This window comes from Polypterus senegalus, chromosome 12, assembly GCF_016835505.1.
Source record: "Polypterus senegalus isolate Bchr_013 chromosome 12, ASM1683550v1, whole genome shotgun sequence".
Taxonomy (NCBI): domain Eukaryota; kingdom Metazoa; phylum Chordata; class Cladistia; order Polypteriformes; family Polypteridae; genus Polypterus; species Polypterus senegalus.
The window spans coordinates 107,880,959-107,901,852 of NC_053165.1; the positions used below are offsets into that span (position 1 = coordinate 107,880,959).

General features: G+C 39.6%; 1 protein-coding gene across 1 annotated transcript in view; it reads right to left on the minus strand.

Moving 5' to 3' along the window:
• larp6a (La ribonucleoprotein 6, translational regulator a) overlaps positions 1 to 20,894 on the minus strand; it is a 42,764-nt gene that overhangs the window by 9,686 nt on the left and 12,184 nt on the right. The gene's annotated exons all lie outside the window — the stretch shown is intronic.

Here is a 20,894-nt window from a genome sequence, read left to right on the forward strand (position 1 = left end):
TAAGAAATAAATGAAAAAATTACTAAATATGTTAAATGCTTAGAATCCCACCCCCCGAATACAGAACTTCAACTTATAATCTCTCCCCTTTATAATACAGTGCATTAGCACCAAAATGCAGATGAAGAGAAATGTATGTGTGCTGTTAAAGCTGTGGCATAAGACACAGGACACTGAAATGCAAATACCATGCCTTGCCAGGCTCATTAATCAGACCAGAGCAGGAAGGTTTAACTTAGGATTTGGACCACTTAAACCTGCTGCCATTTTTAATTAATATGTCGATCAATATGGCAGAAAATAAAAAAAGAAAAAAGGAAAAAGCAGCTTGTCAAAATTGATAGCAGTCTGGAAGAGTGCAGAATGCTGCTAATGTTAAGTGACTACAGTACTCACAATTAGGCAGTAAATGTATATACTCTATAAGTGTGGTTTTCCAAAGCTATCATTTGTCATGGTTTCAGTCTCACAGTCTCAAATATAAAAGTCTTTGTTGGCAGGATCTGTCAAGATAGGCTGGCACAAGCAGCAATCCATCACAATGCTCCACTAGTGAGTGACTTGCACATAGAAAGCCACTAACAAAAAACACCAAATGTTGCAACTCAAATCTGCAGTCCCTCGTTTGATTGAATTCTAAGAAATGCCAAAAAACTGGCTGTGTGCAGGCAGTCAGTACCCAAGAACCAACTTTGATGTTCGCCAGCTCTCACTACACACCCCATATAGGCCCAGACCTTCCCCAGGAGCAAATAAGTTCGGTCTATCTATGGTACAGAGTTTAGCTGCAACACCATGTCAGCACACCACCTCAGACTGTATCAATCTTGTAATTGATGGAAACTGCCTTGAACTCTCATCTTGTTCACATAACAATAAAGGTCCTTTTACTGAAAAGCAGTATAAAATTGCAAAACTACTGTGGTACATGACCGGCCGTTCATTCCGGCCTATACCCCCAGGCCGCCAGATGGAGCCCTCCTTGCAGCATGGAGGAGCCCCGAATGCAAGCAGGGAATTATGGACAGTGGACTTTTAATGCACAACCCTGCTGGATATCATGGGTGCCACCAGGAGTCGCTGTAGGGAGGCCCAGGGACTATTTTTCCTACACCCCAGAAGTACGTCCCAGTCACATGAACAGAAGAAATTTGAAAGAAGTTTTCACCTGACCCGGAAGTGATAGAAAGTCACATGGACTGAGGGACAAACACTTCCGGGTCAAGGACTATAAAGGACTCTGGGAAATCCCAGACAGACGAGGCGAGTTGGGAGGCAGGGTGGCTAAGCGTATGGGAGTGGAGGGTTGAGATTTCGATTATTGTGATTGGTTTATTGAGAATTGTGGAGAGGAGCGTGCTTTGTGCACTTTATTATTATAATAAATATTATTATTGGACTTTTACCTGGTGTCTGACGAGTGGTCTGAGGGTTCAAGGCAATGACAAAGCCCTAATCTGTCACACTACCAAGAAATAATATGGCAAACACTATCAAATATAAAACTGCAAATGAAATTCATTTAGTCATGATATTTGCTTGCCATATTTTACAAGTTAATGTTCCTTTGTATTGAATGGATTAAAAAATAAATGAATAAGAACATGTACAATAAAAGCAAGAGGACTGGCACTTGCACTGAAATTGAACAGGTTACCTGCACCAGGCATTCCCTGTGGATGGCCACCATGACCAAGCCATCAAAAGTAACCATGGGTGCTGAATGTAGCATACAGTGATACTGCAGTAGAAGGTTCTGAAAACAACCAGTTAACCGAAGCAGTATGTGAAGAGGAAATTTTGGTGGTTTTAGTCAACCGGCCAAAGAATACCCGACACACAATATGATACGTCTTACATCTCAGTGGTATGTGTGATTAGTATGAGGACTTTGTAAAATAATGGCATTGGGACTTTCCCCAATTTTTTAAAATTTTGTTTGCTTCTTCTTTTCAGAAAACCCGGCGACTCTGCTTACTGCTTTCTTACAAAACTCAAATATTAGTGGCAACTCAGAAGTAACTTCAAGTGAACTCTCAGTTGGTGCCGATGAAAATCTGCAGGTCTGCTAGATGGCAGTTTATTTATTATGGCACCCACTTGACTGCATTCCTGTTTATTACAAAAATGAAGGTGGCTGTAATCACTGCAAATTGTACACCACAAGGCAGTGCAGGGAGGCCAACTTTGCACTTTCAGTGGGGCTGCTGCCTTCAGGCTTACATGATAGATGTAGGTACTGAAAGAAAACTAAAAACAATCCAAAGCTAAAACAGACACGAGTTGTCAAAACCCTAAAGATTTGAAGCTCAAGTGAAAACATCCATCTATCCATCCAATTTCTTAACCAGCTTATCCAGGGCAGGGTCACAGGGCAGCTGGAGTCTATCCCAGCAATCATCAGGCACAAGGCAGGACCACCACCTGGACAGAGCACTGGGGGTGAATACACACAGGCCAGTTTAGCCATGTCAGTTCAACTAACCTGTAGGTCTTTGGTGTGCGAGAGGAAACTCGCATGAACATGAGGGAACATGCAAACTCCACACAGGAAACACTCCGCGCAATGAACCCCAGTCTTCTTACTATCAGCCAGCAAGCACTACCATCGCACCACCATGCCACCCACATACTAACCAGTGTTACATAAAAGCAAAAAATTCAAATTAAGACAAATTTCAACAAGGGAAAAAGAAATTTAAATTAATTTTTTCCCTCATTAATGTACACACAGCACCCCATATTGACAGACAAAAAAAATAATTTTTGAAATTGTTGCAGATTTATTAAAAAAGAAAAACTGAAATATCACATGGTCCCAAGTATTCAGACCCTTTGCTCAGTATTTAGTAGAAGCACCCTTTTGAGCTAATACAGCCATGAGTCTTCTTGGGAAAGATGCAACAAGTTTTTCACACCTGGACTTGGGGATCCTCTGCCATTCCTCCTTGCAGATCCTCTCCAGTTCTGTCAGGTTGGATGGTAAACGTAAAAGTTCTATCTTGGTCTCATCAGAACAGAAAATCTTATTTCTCACCATCTCAGAGTCCTTCAGGTGTCTCTTAGCAAACTCCAAGATAGAACTTTTTGGCCTTAATTCTAAGCGGTATGTGTGGAGACAACCAGGCACTGCTCATCACTTGTCCAATACAGTCCCCACAGTGAAGCATGGCGGTGGCAGCATCATGCTGTGGGGGTGTTTTTCAGCTCCAGGGACAGGACGACTGGTTGACGACTGGTTGCAATCGAGGGAAAGATGAATGCGGCCAAGTGATATCCTGGACAAAAACCTTCTCCAGAGTGCTAAGGACCTCAGACTGGGTCGAAGGTCTACCTTCCAACAAGACAATGACCCTAAGCACACAGCTAAAATAACGAAGGAGTGGCTTCACAACAACTCTGTGACTGTTCTTGAATGGCCCACTCAGAGCCCTGACTTAAACCCAATTGAGCATCTCTGGAGAGACCTAAAATGGCTGTCCACCAACGTTTACCATCCAACCTGACAGAACTGGAGAGGATCTGCAAGGAGGAATGGCAGAGGATCCCCAAATCCAGGTGTGAAAAACTTGTTGCATCTTTCCCAAGAAGACTCATGACTGTATTAGCTCAAAAGGGTGCTTCTACTAAATACTGAGCAAAGGGTCTAAATACTTGGGACCATGTGATATTTCAGTTATTCTTTTTTAATAAATCTGCAACAATTTCAAAAATTCTTTTTTTTGTCTGTCAATATAGGGTGCTGTGTGTACATTAATGAGGGAAAAAAATTATGATTTTAGCAAATGGCTGCAATATAACAGAGTGAAAAATTGAAGGGGGTCTGAATAATTTCCGTACCCACTGTATCTTGTCACTTCCAACTCAAAAAAAAATCTCACAACATTAGTCATGAAGTACAGGTAAATTACGAGGATTAGGGCCATTAGTAATGCAGGAGGCTGGATGGACCAATCCTTGAGTGGCAACCAGTTGGGCACGACTAAATTCTTGAGTCGCAGCTGGCTGGGCAGGGATGAATAGTTTCAGAGAGTGTTGACCTAATATGCCACATCAAAAAGTATCAAAAGGACAATTTAAAGAAACCTGTAATATTCTGGGGAGGCTCCACAGACTCAATTTAGATGTGGCCCAATACAATAATTACGAAGTTGAAACTCCTCACATTTTTAAAAGCTACATGCCCTCAGGCTTGGGTGTATAGTAGGAATCAATGCTTTAGTGCCCAAATTAGGTGATTCAGCTTGCTCTTCAAGTTTAGCACACTTTTGTCAGGCCCCATCTTACTGTATAATTAGACAGACAGACAGATGAAAGCCTTTGTGGTGTTTTAACAACACTTACAAATGTGAATGCGTAATAAGGAAGCTTATTTAAAATGCTCTGCCTTTATCATTTCAAGGTTCAACATTTGTTACTTGACTTGCTGCCACTTGGTTTATGACCGACTTGTATATCTGCTTTGCCTAGTCTGTGGACTTTTTTTTTTTTTGACCTTTCTGCCCACGTTTCCATGTGCTATATGCATCAACAAATAGATGTAGGAATATATTAATAGATTTATCCATATATCTATCAGTCTACGATATTTATATTCTCACCGTAACACTACAATGCCCTGCCATCAAAAGAACAAATGACAGTTTGCAAATACTTACTGCTAAGGTTTCCAAAAAACACCCACAAAACAGACTGCAGAGGAGCTAAAATTCATTTCCCTCCACCAACGCAGAATTGCTGTAAACCCTCCTCTCAGCTGTCCACACCAGAACAACTGTTAAAGATGGAAAACAGCACTAGTCCAGCAAAGATAGAGAATCGGAAAGCATCTGTGCTGCAGGGATATGTCAAATAATGGTTCAAGGCTCGTATCTGAAATTTAAAACAAAAGGGCCTTTGTTTGAACTAATAAATATTGTATACAGATAGTAAACGTATTGGCACACTTGAGCACAAGGTCCATTTCTAACGTCATCTGCACTTAAATGTTGCAATACAAGAATGCTGAATGAATCTAAATATTATACCACACGGTTTTCTTTTTCTTTCGCTATTCCCATTTTTATATGGGGTTGTTAGTTCTTTGACCAGACTTCTTCAATAGAGGTTTTGGCAGGATTTCTATGGCTGGATGCCTTTCCTGACGCTAATCCTTCCCATTTATTCGGGCTTGAAACTGGCACAAAAAAAAGAGAGGCCGAGACCTCGTGCTTAAGTGTGTCAATACGATAACTATCTGTATACAATATTATTAGTTTACTTGGGCTGCTTACTGCTGCAGCCCTTGGTGGAGGGGTTGTGAAAGATACTGCAGTAGAACTCCGTATTAAAGGGGTCTTCAGTAATGGTACATGGATGATTTAAAGTTGTAAAACTGCTAAAAATCTCCATGCTCTGTGAGCATCAAAGCCTAAAATTAGTAATGCATCAGTATACAGTATGTTTGAATAAAAGTTACTAATTATTCTTATTACAATCTGAAAAACAGCCATCCATCAGCTAAAGAAAATGGCTTAATGTGAAATTTGTGAACCTGATGATATGCAGGCTGACTTTTTTGAAAAAGCAAGGCTATCCACAAATTAAAAGAGGTGTAACCAGTTTGTCAGATTTATTGTCACATGTGACACACCCCTGTACACCAAAGCGACTGACAGTTCTGTGCCATACAAGTTTCAAACTGTGCTCGTTTCACCAAGGGTACACTCCTTCTCTCTGCTATTTTAATTGTAGTTGATTCATGAAGGGGGAAAACCACCACTCCAGGTCTTCAAAAGCCGTTTATGGTTCATCAAAGAACTCCAGCAAGAAAATAAAATGGTTACCCCAAAGTGTTTGAGGCTAACCATCTTGGGTTGATACCCTTATTTAAATTTTGTAAGTGGTGATGAAATCGTCCAGAGCACAGCACTGGCTGATGGGAATTTTTGTGTCCACTTCAGCATTTGCACAAGGGTGCAGATAAGATTGAGGGGGTGTAAAACATTAAAGTACCTTTCTTGCTGGATCAGTTGCATGAAATGGACTACTCTCACAGCCCCTCGTGTGGCAAGTACTTCTCAACTGCATTTTGTTCATTGTACTTTGTTCCTGCAGATGGCCTTCATTGCATAAACCGGCATGCCCCATTTCTCTGTACAATTGCAGTCAGTGATGTTTTTACATGGGGACGTAGTGCATTAGAATTTTCCACTCGCTATAATTAACAACAGATATCAACCTTAAAAAAAAATAAATAAAATAACCCACACCTATTGGCCAAAATTTCTTTTTTTTAGTTGTTCTGTTATGGGGTGTGCTTTTACCCCCAAATATTGATAACTTCAAAAATGTCCTTTCTTAGTGGACACCTAGTGACCTCAATGTATCCTCCCACCAAATTTAAACTTTTTAGCTAAATGGGAAATACAGGTATTGTTTTTATTGATGAAAGAAAGAGTATATAGACGTGGCTGTTAAATTAAAACTAGCAAAATACCTGCACTTCCCAGCGGCGAAGTACTACATTAAAATTTTTAATAAGAAGAAAATTAAACCTTTTTAAACTGAGGGAAAATATGCCAATAATTATTTGTTAAGGATCTCTTTGTATACCACATTGTCAGTTCGGCCCTCCGGTTGTAATATGACCAAGCTGTGCACTGAGCTTACTCTTGTGCATGTAACTTACAGTTGGCCATGTGAACAGTAATCTTGTGTCAAATCTCACAGCTTGGATTGCTGCTGTCATAATCGGTTTGAGTTTCATGGTTTGTTTCAATTACGACAGCATTTGCAGGACTTGTGTTGAAGAGACAATCGGCATCTGTCAAGCGTTGTAAGCACACAACCGGTTTCATCGATAAAATCACATCCAGCTTTTGAGAGTTTAAACATTCATAAACATCAAAGTGTCCACTACTGAAATCGTCACCTGTCAATCTAAGATGTTTAAGAGGCATTGGCGGTTGTCGAAAGGTGTAAAATATTTGGCCATTTTGGTACACTTGAAAGCGACAACCGAACAATTCATCGGCAGCCATCAACTCACATGCAGATGCATAGGTGAAGGGCTTAAGCATTTCACTCTTCTAGTGCTCCTGTGTAGTATAATGATCTCTTGTACCATCATCAGTCCACACCTTGAACCTGTCCCAGTCATTCAATACATAAGACACAATGTTCCTCCGGATATCAAGAGTGAGCCTGATATGGCCGTGCAATATGTAACAAAGAGAATGGAAAAGGTAGGTGCCATCTCCGGGCATGGAAACCACTCGGTAAGTGACAGTTCTTTGATCAATGGTGATCACCTCGATAGACATGATAATGGGGGTTGGAACGATAAAGGAAATGGGTACGTGATCAATGTAAAGTAAGTATAAAATACCTACACAATAACTATAATTGTAATAAACAAACAATAAAACAGCGGGGAAGCCGTGGATTAAACAAAAAGGGCGGCTGTAGTTGTCAGTAGGGAGACGTGAATCCCGTGGCGAAGCAAGGAAGGGAATGTAGAGACTGGAGCGGACGGACGGCCTTATATAGGCAGGCAGCCAACAATGTGGGCGGCGTTGGGATGGGGGACCCAACGCCACCTTACACGGTGACCGAGGTGCAGGCTGTGGACGTATATATGTACTTAAGTAGGATTCAGTTAGCGTTGGGAACCCGTGTACCAAATTTCTTGAAGATGGGCCCATAAGTAACAAAGACTGTTGAAAAGTTCAATATGGCGGCCGACAGTGGCATTATACCACCGAAACAAGTACGTACATTGGTTTCGGTTAGTTCAGGGAAGCCGCCTACCAAATTTCGTGAAGATGGGGCCATGAATAAGAAAGTTCAACATGGTGGACGTTGTTGACCGTTATGACCATTACCCGTAGAATTTCAAAATGAAACCTGCTTAACTTTTGTAAGTAAGCTGTAAGGAATGGGCCTGCCAAATTTCAGCCTTCTACCTACACGGGAAGTTGGAGAATTAGCGACGTTTGGAAAATTCAATATGGCGGCCGACAGTGGCGTCATACCACCGAAATAAGTACGTACATCGGTTTTGGTTAGCGCAGGGAAGCCGCCTACCAAATTTCGTGAAGATGGGGCCATAAATAAGAAAGTTCAACATGGCAGACGTTGTCGACCGTTACGTGTAGAATTTCGAAATGAAACCTGCTTAACTTTTGTAAGTAAGCTGCAAGGATTGAGCCTGCCAAATTTTAGCCTTCTACCTACATGGGAAGTTGGAGAATTAGTGATGAGTCAGTGAGTGAGTGAGTCAGTGAGGGCTTTGCCTTTTATTATTATAGATTATCATAATGAAATTTATAAGATGGGACTCAGCCAGGAGAGAACCAAATCTTCTCAGGGTAGAAGAAATTAGTCCTCTATTGAAGTATTGTACCTCCCTTTTTCGAAAGAGAGATTCTCAGTCTACTGTGTCAAATGTTTTGGTTTTTCTTTTAAACTTCTGAATACCTAACACAAAATAGCAATCCCTAGTATCTCACAGAAGAGTGCACAGGAAGATTCCAGCCTACAGTGAACCCCTAAAAATACAGATCATCCAGGAAATCCACTGTCGAGCCTATAACCGGCTTACTCACTGAATTCCACAATTAGCATAAAAGACCTCTTTTCAATGACACTTCCTCTTCAAACTTTGATTTTGTTTTTTTGGGCTTTCGACTCGCTCTATAACAACATTTATTTCCATAGCACGTTTTCATACAAACTAGATAGCTCAAAGTGCTTTACAAGATGAAGAAAGAAAAACCAAAAATATAAAAACATCATCAGGCAATACTTAGTAACAAAGAATAAAGCAAGGTCTGATGGCCAGGTGGGCAGAAAAAACAAACTCCAGAGGACTGGAGAAAAAAAAAAAATATACATCTGCAGAGGTTCCGATGCCACGAGACCACCTAGCTCCAGCTGAGCATTCTAACTAACAAATGATCTAAATCACTCCTCACGGTTGTCAAGCTTTACATGGAAGAATTAGACGATGGTGGTCATGTGTAGGGCCCATGATTTACGAATTTAATGTCACGTCGCGGAATTTAGGGTTTTGCAGTGGTAAAATGCCATGACGCAGAATTAACTTAACTGCCATGGAAAATACCAAATCTGAATGAAATCTCACTAATTGAGGCATATTGATATTAGTATGATTAGTTTCGATTACTTCTTTAAGTTCTTTCTTTAGCCTATTGCATCATCTCATTAATATCTCGTTCGTTGCTACTGAAATCGAACACAGTGGAGCTACAGTCCAGTTAAAGAAGCTGTCGGTGTTGCTGCAAAGTACTGATAAACTTAATGAGCTGAGAGCTGAACTTGAATTTGTATCTGTTCACTGCCAGCCCATTATGAACACTCGGGCTTCTTTTCAGGCACAGTCATTCATGGCTGTCGATGTCTACAACAAAGTGTCTGACTTAGTGTCCTGCCCGAAATCGTCCGGATTTCCAATTGCAACCAGCAGCAGTGAAGATGCAAAGCACAATGCTGGCGCTAAACTTGAAGAATATTTTGTGGGAACCAAACAGCCAGCAATAGACCTATTCAGACCTGTGAGAATATTAGATCCAAGACAGCTACCACTCTTATCGAAGAATTTTGCTGATCATGCGCCATCAGTGTCAACAATGATGGCTGCAGCAGATGAATGGCAAGCTTATCTGGACATAGCATCTCGAAGTAATTCCAGCTGATATCCCTGCTTTTTGGCATGTCGTAGAGGACAGACTGCCTTGCTAAGCTGCTCTTGCTAAAGTTTACGTTGCGTTCGATCATTATTCGATCGTTTGTTGAGAATAATATTATGCCTACATATGTTTCAGCATCATTTGCCTAAAACAAATCTGTGGATTAAAATATACGGATGTGAACGCTTAGATATACCCATTTGATTAGTATTATGAATTATGATTGATTATTATTAGGGATCAAGAATAAGAAAAATTGCATTTATTTTGCTTGGGTAATGAATTAGTCTTACGGAGTTCTGGTACTGCATTTGCCGCGCCGCGTTACGCTGTGGAATAAAAAAAAAAAAAAAAAAAACACATGCCGCGGAATTTACCATTTCTTGCCGAGGTAAATTGTGGGCCCTAGTCATGTAGACATTTGGCCTTCGATACATCAATGTAAGGACTGCATGGTGCCTTGATCAGGTGGTGGCGGCACAGATCTCTAGGTTCAGTTCCTTTTTGTAATCACATATGGAGGCTTCCTTTTAATCCCCCACCAGTATCAGAGACAAACAACCAACCAGTTCAGTAATTTTGAGATCAAACAGCTTTTCAAAAATGCTGGAATAGGGTCCGTTTTTTCTGTTTCAAATTAATGAATGCAAAAGACATACCTCCTGCAAAATCTCTTGGGGCCTACATATTTTGGAAACTGCTCACCACTGTAGCTTGGCAATAACAAGAAAAGATTTGTTGGGCCATATGTCACAAGAGTTTGAGGAGCATCTTGAAAAGCATTCGTTCCAGTGATGCAGTAGTGAGTGGGCTGAGACAGATGGGACCACAGTAGGCATTTTTTCAGCTCTTCAGAGATCAGAGTGGGGAATCTAAATATCAGCACAGAACAGAATATTTACCAGGACCCTATAAATATACACACACAATAGTCCTCCTTAATTACTTCATTGTTGCTTGCTTTATGTGAATATTGCCTCAAATCAGGCAACAATTATTCCAACTGACAGACTATACAAACTAAAGCAGCCAGAAACTGTTAACAGATGGCATTTATAATGCAAAGTATGGCATACACACCTTTAACATTATCTGCTTACACACTTCTTTAGAATTGGTGCTGTACAATTCTTACAAACTAAAAACCTGGAATAGGTATTACCAAACAAATACGTTTTTAACATTTAGAAAAAGTACTCACCAAATATATAATTGTACAGCAAGCTTGGTACCAATGACTGAAGAGCGTGTCCCTGTAAGTAGCCACACCCAACAAAGAGTAGCACTTCAACCCATCCTAATCAATACTCCACATTGACACTTGCTTTTTGTTCAAACACTGTAAATTAACACAAATGGACTCAACACTCCCAAAATATTTGCAGCTGCTGGATTAGACCACCAAGAAAAAAACATTTCCCATGGCCCTGGAATCTATTTTTGGCCACATACCTAATGAATGCAGCGGGCATATGGGCACTACAAGACTACAAGTTTAGCTAACTGTATCAATTGTTTCAATCTTTGAAGTGTCTTTGGTTTTTCCTTTCCCTCTGAAAATTAGAAAAAAAAAACCAAACAAACAAGTGGAAACAAGAATAAGAGGTACTGTATATCAGGTAAGCTGATTTGTGTATTTTCTTAAATGAAATGAAGTTGTGTATTTTAATACACTTGTGTATCTTGGAACTGCCGAGTGACTATGGTGTTGCTTGTTGGTTTGACAAGCAAGAAAGATTTTTCCTGTACATGTACTATTGGACAATCAGGATGAAAACCCAAATGAGCATTATTTGAGCAAATACTCGAGTTGACTATTTGCTGTCTTAAGGTTTCCAAATCAGATTTATTCTGAGTAAGGACTGGGAGACTAAAGCTATTGTATATACAGTGGAACCTTGGTTCACGGCCATAATTTGTTCCAAAATTGTAACCCGATTTGGTCGTGAACCGAAGTAATTTCCTCCATAGGATTGTATACAAATACAATTAATCCGTTCCAGACTGTACAAACTGTATGTAAATATATATTTTTTTTAAAAGATTTTTAAGCAGAAATATAATTATACCATAGAATGCACAGCGTAATAGTAAACTAAATGTAAAAACATTGAATAACACGGAGAATACCTTGAACAACAGAGAAAACTAACACTGCAAGAGTTTGCGCTACAGCACTATGAACCGCTCGCTAAAAACACTCTTTTTAATGAGTTTTAAGCACAGGGGAAAAAAATGAACATTTGAAAAATCCCTAATTTAATAAACATTCAAGAAAAAGTAGCATTGCAACAATGCAGGCTACGAACCGATTGCTGTAAACAGAAGTGAAGTGGAGGTTAAAAATCCAATAGAAAAAAGTCTTCATTAAATACGAGGTTAAAACAATGCTCGAATCTGTCTCTTTAAAAACAAGCCCAGTGCATTCTTTAACTGCCTTCTTGGCATTATTCGTCCAGCCCTCCCTCTCACACACGCGTGTGTGTGTGTGTGTCTCTCTCTCCACAGGGAATGCACAGGGAGAAACTGAACACGTGCGGAAATCGGCGCGCACAAACCAAAAGGGAAACTGGCTTGTTCGTATACCGAGTATGTGGTCGTGAACAGATGCAAAAGTTTGGCAAACTTTTTGGTCATAAACTGATTTGTACGTGTTCCGAGACATTCGCGAACTGAGGTTCCACTATATATGCTGTATGCTGACAAGGGCCTAGAAGGCCAAGTTTAAAAGTTTTGGAAATGAAAAATAAACATGGTGCTTATTTTGTGCAAGCAGCCACTATACAAGATTGTACCTCTTTAATGTGTGTAGATAATGATTGCTTACATACGGCTACAGCAAGTAGGTTTCATTGGAAATTTACCTTTTCTGGCTTCTTCTTATCCAGCTGTCATGGATTCTGGGACTACACTAAACGGAGTCAATTAGGATCATGAAAGGTTTACCGGATAATTAAACAGCACATCAAAAGACAGTGTGACAGGCTAGCTACCCACAACAAGAATGCTTAAGTAACACAAATAACCAGACAATTTATAGAGTGGATTATTTTCCTTGTACCCAAACTACAATTACAGGTAGCCCATAAAAAAAAACAAAAAAACAGAAAATGCATTAAAGATTGATAGCTTTATTAAGATCTTGAACCTACTAATCTTGCAGAGTATATGAATTTCCCAATGCAATTTTACATTGACTTCCTGCATTGTTAAACCTAACAGAACTATGCGAGGTATGTTTTTCATTTAGAAAGAGACAACATAGTTTGCTTTTTTAGTGGTGGAACAGTAGACTTTTTGTTTTGGGAACATTTTTGAAGGGTGAAATGCTTCAAAATGTGTAATATTGTGGCAAAAAAAGAAAATGCCGTGCATCAACAATGTATTACCATATACAAAACAAAACATGACACACACAAGGTTGGACTGCATCCCTACTGTACCATATCAGTAGCATTAGCATGGCTGGGGACTGATAAATGGCATAATTACAGTAAGGCTGTATATGACAAGGAAAAAAAAAAAAAAAGCCTGTAAGCTCACACAAAAGCGAAGAGAATTATATCTCACAAAAACATGCTACTATATAGATGAAGATTGACCGAACAAATCAGTTGTACTACAGATACATCCTCCAACAAGACTTACCACTGGCAAGTCTGTTCTTCAGCAAACTGTTGCTGTTTATAGACATAGGAACTTCCACGAAAAGTACGTCCAGGGACCTCATGTATAAACAGTGCATACGCACAAAAATGTTGTGTATGCCCGTTTCCACGCGGACTTTGAGATGTATAAAAACTAAAACTTGGTGTAAAGCCACGCACATTCTCACGCCAGCCTTACCCTGTGCGTACACAAGTTTACATTCTGTTTTGCAAACTGGTGGCACCCAGCGTCAAAACAGTGCCACTGTTCCTGTGTGGTTTCTCATTCTTTTTTAGATTCACATACCTGATGCGGAGCTATCAAATACACTGAAATTAATACACTGAAATTAACCTCATATCATTTATAAATTTAAGGCATCCGATTATAATCAACCTGTAACATTATAATGGTCCACGAAATGGACCAACTATTCCATTAGTCTTGTTACTCTCACTGCACCACTCGGAGTATTTTAACCCACTACATCGGAGTTTGGAATCACAGCTGTACAGTAGCTGATCGGATAGCTCTATGGTGGGCTGTGTCGCGAGCACAGAGGATTGTCGGGATACAGCATCCAGCACACTCTGCCTCAGCATATGCGCAATCTATTTGAACTTTCCTATTCGGCAAATGCGTCAGAGCCAATCCTGCACAAACCTCAAGGTTCACAAAGAGTTTCATCCCAATAGAGCTATAATATGCACTCAATCAGTCCATCAAGTGCTCCCGGTAGATCTGTTTCTACTTAGAATTACAATTACCTCACTGTAAACTTGCACTACAGTTGTAATATTGACTTGGGTTGTGCACGGGGTGCCAGGGACTGGTCCTGGCGCGATCCTGGATGGACAGATGGATGGGACAGTTAAACATGTATTACGATGATTTTTCTATGTTCTTTAAAAGTTTTGAAGAATCGGCGTTCTAAGCTTACTGCTGGTTTGACATTTCAGAGCTTATTGTGGCAATTGGTTATGTGGAGAAGGAAAAGGAAGGACAGGAATTGGGGAAGGTATGTTTGACACACACTGTACTGCTGCAATAAATTATTTCATCGAGGATCACGCACGTTCCAGCTAGCATCTTGCAGGAGGCAAGAACAATCCCTGGAAGGGGCGCCAGCTCATCGCTAGCATTGTGCCACTATGCCTTCATGTTTAATATATCCTTTAATGCATTTCATCATGAAAATATCAAATATACATCTTAGTATTTTAAAATGTTCAGAGAGCTGTAATTTCAGGAATGTAATGTATTACAAGTGGAGATCAATGTTGTTAAGAGAAAGCTTGTTTAAGAAGCACAGAGTGATTCACACACATAGAATACGAAGCATTTAACATGCTACTTTATTTACAATGTGGTTTGAGAAACTCTAGTAAATCAAACATGGATTTTAGGATGAAGTTTACAACATTCTACTTTAATCTTGTAGTTTATTTTGTCATTAAAGTGGAAATTTCGAAATTACAGTCGACGTTTCAACATTTTTTCTTCCGTGTCCCCATTTTCTTCTTCTTTTCTCTTTAACCTAATGCTCTTCCACATGATACTAAGACGGTGGGCTATGAGTCACCTTTTTTAGCGACTGATATCTGACCACTTTTTTAATAATTTCAAGCACTGTTACACTTTCTGAATCACTCGATCAGCTTCCTTTTGTTTTTTACACCACTGCTTAAGCCAACAAATAGCATGTTTTTCCTTGCCTCCACTTCGCATTAGCCGATATTCTGTTTTTTCACGTGCTTTTGCCATTGTCTTTTAACCAAACACTGAACATCCATCCATCCATTGTCTAACCCGCTGAATCCGAACACAGGGTCACGGGGGTCTGCCGGAGCCAATCCCAGCCAACCCACCACAGGACACACACAAACACACCCACACACCAAGCACACACTAGGGCCAATTTAGAATCGCCAATCCACCTAACCTGCATGTCTTTGGATTGTGGGAGGAAACCGGAGCGCCTGGAGGAAACCCACGCAGACACAGGGAGAACATGCAAACTCCACGCAGGGAGGACCCGGGAAGCGAACCTGGGTCTCCTAACTGCGAGGCAGCAGCGCTACCACTGCCCCACCGTGCTGCCCAACACTGAACATGGAAGGTGATATTTATATTAATTTGCATATTAAGATATGCAACATTCTGGGAGGAGTCGAGGGGGCACTGCAGGTGTGTATATGTGTGTTACTTTTCACACTGACCGGGATTTATAAAGCTGAAGAGCATGAAGTTGGCTTACGAATGGTTTTGTGCATCCAAATTTTTTTCTGCATACGCACATTTCCACATTTTTTTTCCCCGTACGCCACATTTTAGTGAGAGTTCTACTCAAGTAGAGTATGCCTGAGGCTCTAGGTGTTTGATTACACAAAAAAATACTGTGCCCACAGATTCACCCACCTCCGTAAAATAAACCTTGGTAGCAAATTTTGCTCATACACTTCAACTTGTGGTCGTGGACTGATTTAATGTGCATTTTGAACACTGCAAATAGGTTACATGGACATCTCTGGAACATTGGTCCTATGACAGCAGATTTTTCTTAGCCTCACTGCGAACGATTAACAGGCTGTACACCATTATGCTAGTCCTAAATAAAGTGTATAAAATGCTGTTCAATAAATGTTATGGGACAGTCAGACACACTTTCACTTAATGTGAACATTTTTTCTGCAAAAACGTACCCTTGCTTTATTCTGTGTGTTTTGATTAATGATTATTAAACGTTATATGAAAGAAAAATAAAGGTAAAAAGGAGTCGATTACTGGTTAAGAAACTTGATCAAAACTCACACCCTTAATTTACTTTTAGTTCCTCTCTTCATTTATGAGGTGCATCAGACACACTCTTTTCTTGTGTATTTACAAGTATGTGAGGTGTGATGCAACAGTACACTGGACACTCTCCATATTAGTACCTGAAACCGAGTCTTGCTAGAGAAAAGAGGAAAAAAAAAAAAAGTTGCAAATGCTGTTCGATTTTGAAAAGGGACTTCAGAAAGTTTTCTTCAAGTCCTATCCCAATACTTAGAAATACAAAGTATATTTGAAGAAAATGTTCTTGCTTGGACAAGAAAGGAAGTGGGTAAATTAAAGTTTATTTTATAAAAATAAAATGTGTTTATATATTTAAAAAAAAAACCCCCAAAAAAAAAAAAACACACAACACACTTATTTAGTCCGTACCATACCAAGGAACCGAAAACATTTAAGCTACCATGTGTATAAACTGCAGGAGTGGCTTTGTATGCTTATGGTGGTTTATGCAGTGGGAGTAATACATTTGGTGTAATCAGATGTAGAACAATAAAAATGACGTTGGGTATAGAAGTTAACAGCATTTTATGACCAGAGGAGTTGGACAGTTAGCAAGCACAGGAGCAGGTTGTTATTTATTATTCAATGATGATTTAAGCAGATTTCTTTACTAGCTGATCAGGATTCATACTATTTGATACATGGGAGCCAGTTAGAGAGAATTTGATGCAAAAAAAGTGACCTTCAATCAGTATGACAAAAATCTGACTTCCATTGCACAAAATGCTCACCTTATCAGTAGTTTAAGAAATCATTTAAGCTTCTATGATAGTGGATTTGTGAAGGGGTAATTAAGAGTATCAGAATTTATAAAAATAGACACATTTTTCTGATCTATTTATCCAAGAACAGGAGAAGTTGGAGACTTTCCCGGCTCTATTCACAGTATTTTGGAGACCACTCTGCATAGAGTGCAAGTCCATCACAGGACACACTCATGTACTCAATGACCCAGCTTAGAGCATTCAGGTAACCTAACATTCATTAATAATGGAGGCTAAACAGTCTATTTCGGTTCCATTTATGCCTCTATCATATTGCATGACTTTTCAAGCAATTTTCAGTTGCAAATTTCATTTACATAATTTTAGCAGATCAGGGAGGTTGCCTCACACTCCGGTGACCACAAATCATGTAGTCTGACATACCCCAAGTCACAGCTGAACCAGTCTTTGACTTGCTTTCACCTTGTCCTAACTCAAAAAAGTGGGCTTGTGAGAGCGGACAACCAATAAGCACTCAACCAGAAGTGCAGTACATTTAATGCAGCTATGAGGAATATGAAGCATTTCCGTTTTTTACTGTGTAAACAGAAGAAAGCCTCATCTGATGTCTTGTGTTTCAAATACTAAAACAGACTGGCAAAAAGAAAATGACAAAATTGTGGCTGAACGTTGTACACCTGGAAAGCATTCATACAGCACCAGCTCTGTCAACAAGCAAGTTACTGGCTGTCAGAAAAAAGGGAAAGTTCGATACTTTGGAAATGTGAAACTGTGCTGTAAGGTCATCACGGAGGCATCTAACTTGTCATGCCCTGCAATTTCTGGACTTTGGAGTCATGAAATGTGCTACTGGCTTTACACAGCTCATCAATATTTTATAATTGATCTTTCACTTTTTAGCAAAGTTATTACCCCAAACAAAAATGGCTGCTTTTCTTCTAATAACATGCAAAAATGGCACCTGCTTTTTAAGCAATCTGTCTGGAAACCTACATTCCTAAACTTAAACACACTTCATAACTGCTGGAGGAGAAAACTTTCATCCATTACTGAAACTGCTTTACCATAATTTCAGGATTATTCAGGGAGATGGGGCCTTTCCTGACCTTTATCAAGAGCAAGGAAGGATTCAACCCTAGACTGACCACCATTCAATCACAAGGCGCATTCACTCATACTTGACTAGTTTATTGTTGTCAGTTATCCTAACATACATTTCTAAAACAAACACACCACACACACACACACACACACACACACACACACACACATCGAAAGGAGCAGAATACACTGCTTTCTGAACATAACAGCAGACTGGCAAAGTAACATTTTCTAACAAGCCAGTTACTTCCAAATCCATCATCTCATTATGAAGAATATTTGCCAGGGAAAAAAAAAAATCAATCTGTTCTAGTAATACTAAAACGACTCCAGGGACTTATAGCCATATGCAGCCCACACTCTAAAGCTGCACTGTGCATGTACCCGAGTAACCCCAGCAGTGATCTTAATATATTCTCTCACAGACTAAAGTCAAAACAACTCTGGGGAATTCGGTTCTCTTGCAGTTGAACCAGAGGACAGAACTTACTTTGTTTAACTATTCTCAGTTCTCTTAAGTTTACTTTTAGAACTCTGTTCCAACTAAATGCAACAATGTTTCTTCATAAGAGATAAGAGCCTTATAAAACCTTGAGGAGTAAGAGCAAGACTCAGTTCAATAGTAGATCGAACTGAGTAGATGGTGGACAGCCATACAAAACAAACCTGGACAAATAAAACATTATATATATAAAAAAATAGATTCAGACCCTTTCAGTTTTTTCACATTGTTATTTTGCAGCCTTTCAAATCACTTAAAGATTCACCCCTCACCACTGCCCCAATCAAGCAACATTCAATATCTCAGAATGAAAAAAAAAACTATTTTAGAAACTTTTTGCAAAATAAAAATTAAATAACATTGACACAAAAATTCAGATCATTTGCTGTGATGCTTGAAATATGACCAGAGGCATCAATTTCAAACAGACCATCAATGAGTTGTTTGGAATCTACCTGTAGTCCGTTCATTTGGATTGGACAGGATTAGAAAAGGCCTAAACCTCCCTATAGAAGGTCTCACTGCTGACAAAGTGAAGTATCAGAACAAAAACCAAGCCGTGATGTTGAAGGAACAGCCTACAGCTTAGAGACAGGATTGCATCAAGGCAAAAATCTGCAGAAGGCCACAAAGAAAATTCCTGTAGCACTGAAAGTTCGCAAGAGCACAGTGGCCACCATAATTCTTAAATGGAAATTTGGAACAACTACAACTCTTCCTAGAGCTGGCCATCTGGCCAAACTAAGCAATTGTGTGAGAAGCGCCACAGTAAGAGAGGTAACTAAGAACCCGATAGCTCATTATTTTTTAGGCAAACTGGCTTCGGTAGACTCCAGTTTTTCATATCTTCTATAATACTACTAGCCGAAGCCCGCCGGTGTAAGAATAGGAACGGAAAACGGTGAGAAAGGAATTCAGTATAACAAAGACTTAGGAAACCACCGTCGCAGTATAACGAAAATAGCAAGAAGCGAAACCAAGGCCAATGGTCGAGAGAGTACCTTTCTGTAGCAGGCTATGGAAAACAGACATATATAGGTAGACGCCGCATTCACTGTGTTGCTCAGTCGTCCATATTGCGAGTGGTAAAAGTGCCATATAAACTAATACAGGTAGATGTGGAAACTGGGTTTTCTGATGAAAAAACAATAACGTTTTAAACAGTATCGTTTACATACAACAGATTTTGGCGAATCGTTTACATTCAATTACTTATATCCAATTACTAAATAAGAATAATTATTATTAAATAATTCCTCCTGTATAAGTAACATTTCTTGGAGTGCTTTTTTCCATCTCCGAAACATTTCTAGACTTTGTCCTGTTCTTACGCAACACAGTACTAAAGTATTGGTTAATGCCCGAGTCACCTCACGTATAGATTACTGTAATGCTATTTTATCTGTCATCCCACAAAAACGTATCCATCGCTTACAATTTATTCAAAATTCTGCTGCCAGGATAAGAACCTGCTGTTCTAAATCCACTGAACATACTACACCTATTCTCTCTCAACTTCACTGGCTCCCTGTTAACTACAGAATACAATACTAAATACCGCTCTGAACATTTAACGCTCTCCACAGCCTCACTGATCTCCTACAGACTGACACTCCTCTCGCTCTCTCACATCCTCATCTGCAGTTCTACTTTCTGTACCACACATCAGACTCTGTGCCATAGGAGCTGGAGCGTCTCTCATAGTGCTCCTCAACTCGGGAATTCTCTTCTGTCTCATGTACGTCAGCTCAATTCAATAACACATTTTAAAACTACCCTCAAAACTTCTCTTTTCAAACTGGCATACCAATTGTGAATTTTGCACTGTTACTGCCAGGTATCTTTGTGTTTGTTTGCTAATTATTGCCGTTTGATTTAGCCTTCTCTTTAGCCTCGAGAGCGATGGTGGACGCGGAAGAAGGATTAGAGATGGCGGGCAGGGCTCTGTCGTGCGTACCCCATGGTTGGGCGACTTGGTCATATATATACTAGCAGAATACCCGCGCTTCGCAGCGGAGAAGTAGTGTGTTAAAGAAGTTATGAAAAAGAAAAGGAAATATACACATATATATACACACACAAACACATATATATACATATATACACATATACATATCTACATATATATTGTATATACACAAATCTACATATATGTATGTACATGTATATATTAGGGGTGGGACTCGATTAAAAAAATAATCCAATTAATTAGAGGCTGTGTAATAATTAATCTTGATTAATCGTATGTAATCGCACATGTAAATTTGCCCCAAATCGCAAATGTGTTTTTTAATTTAAAAGGGTTTTAGTGGGCGACAGAATCAAATAATAGACATGGACATGAATATTGTAAACTCAAGCTCTTTTAATTTCTGAAAAAAAAAAATGCAT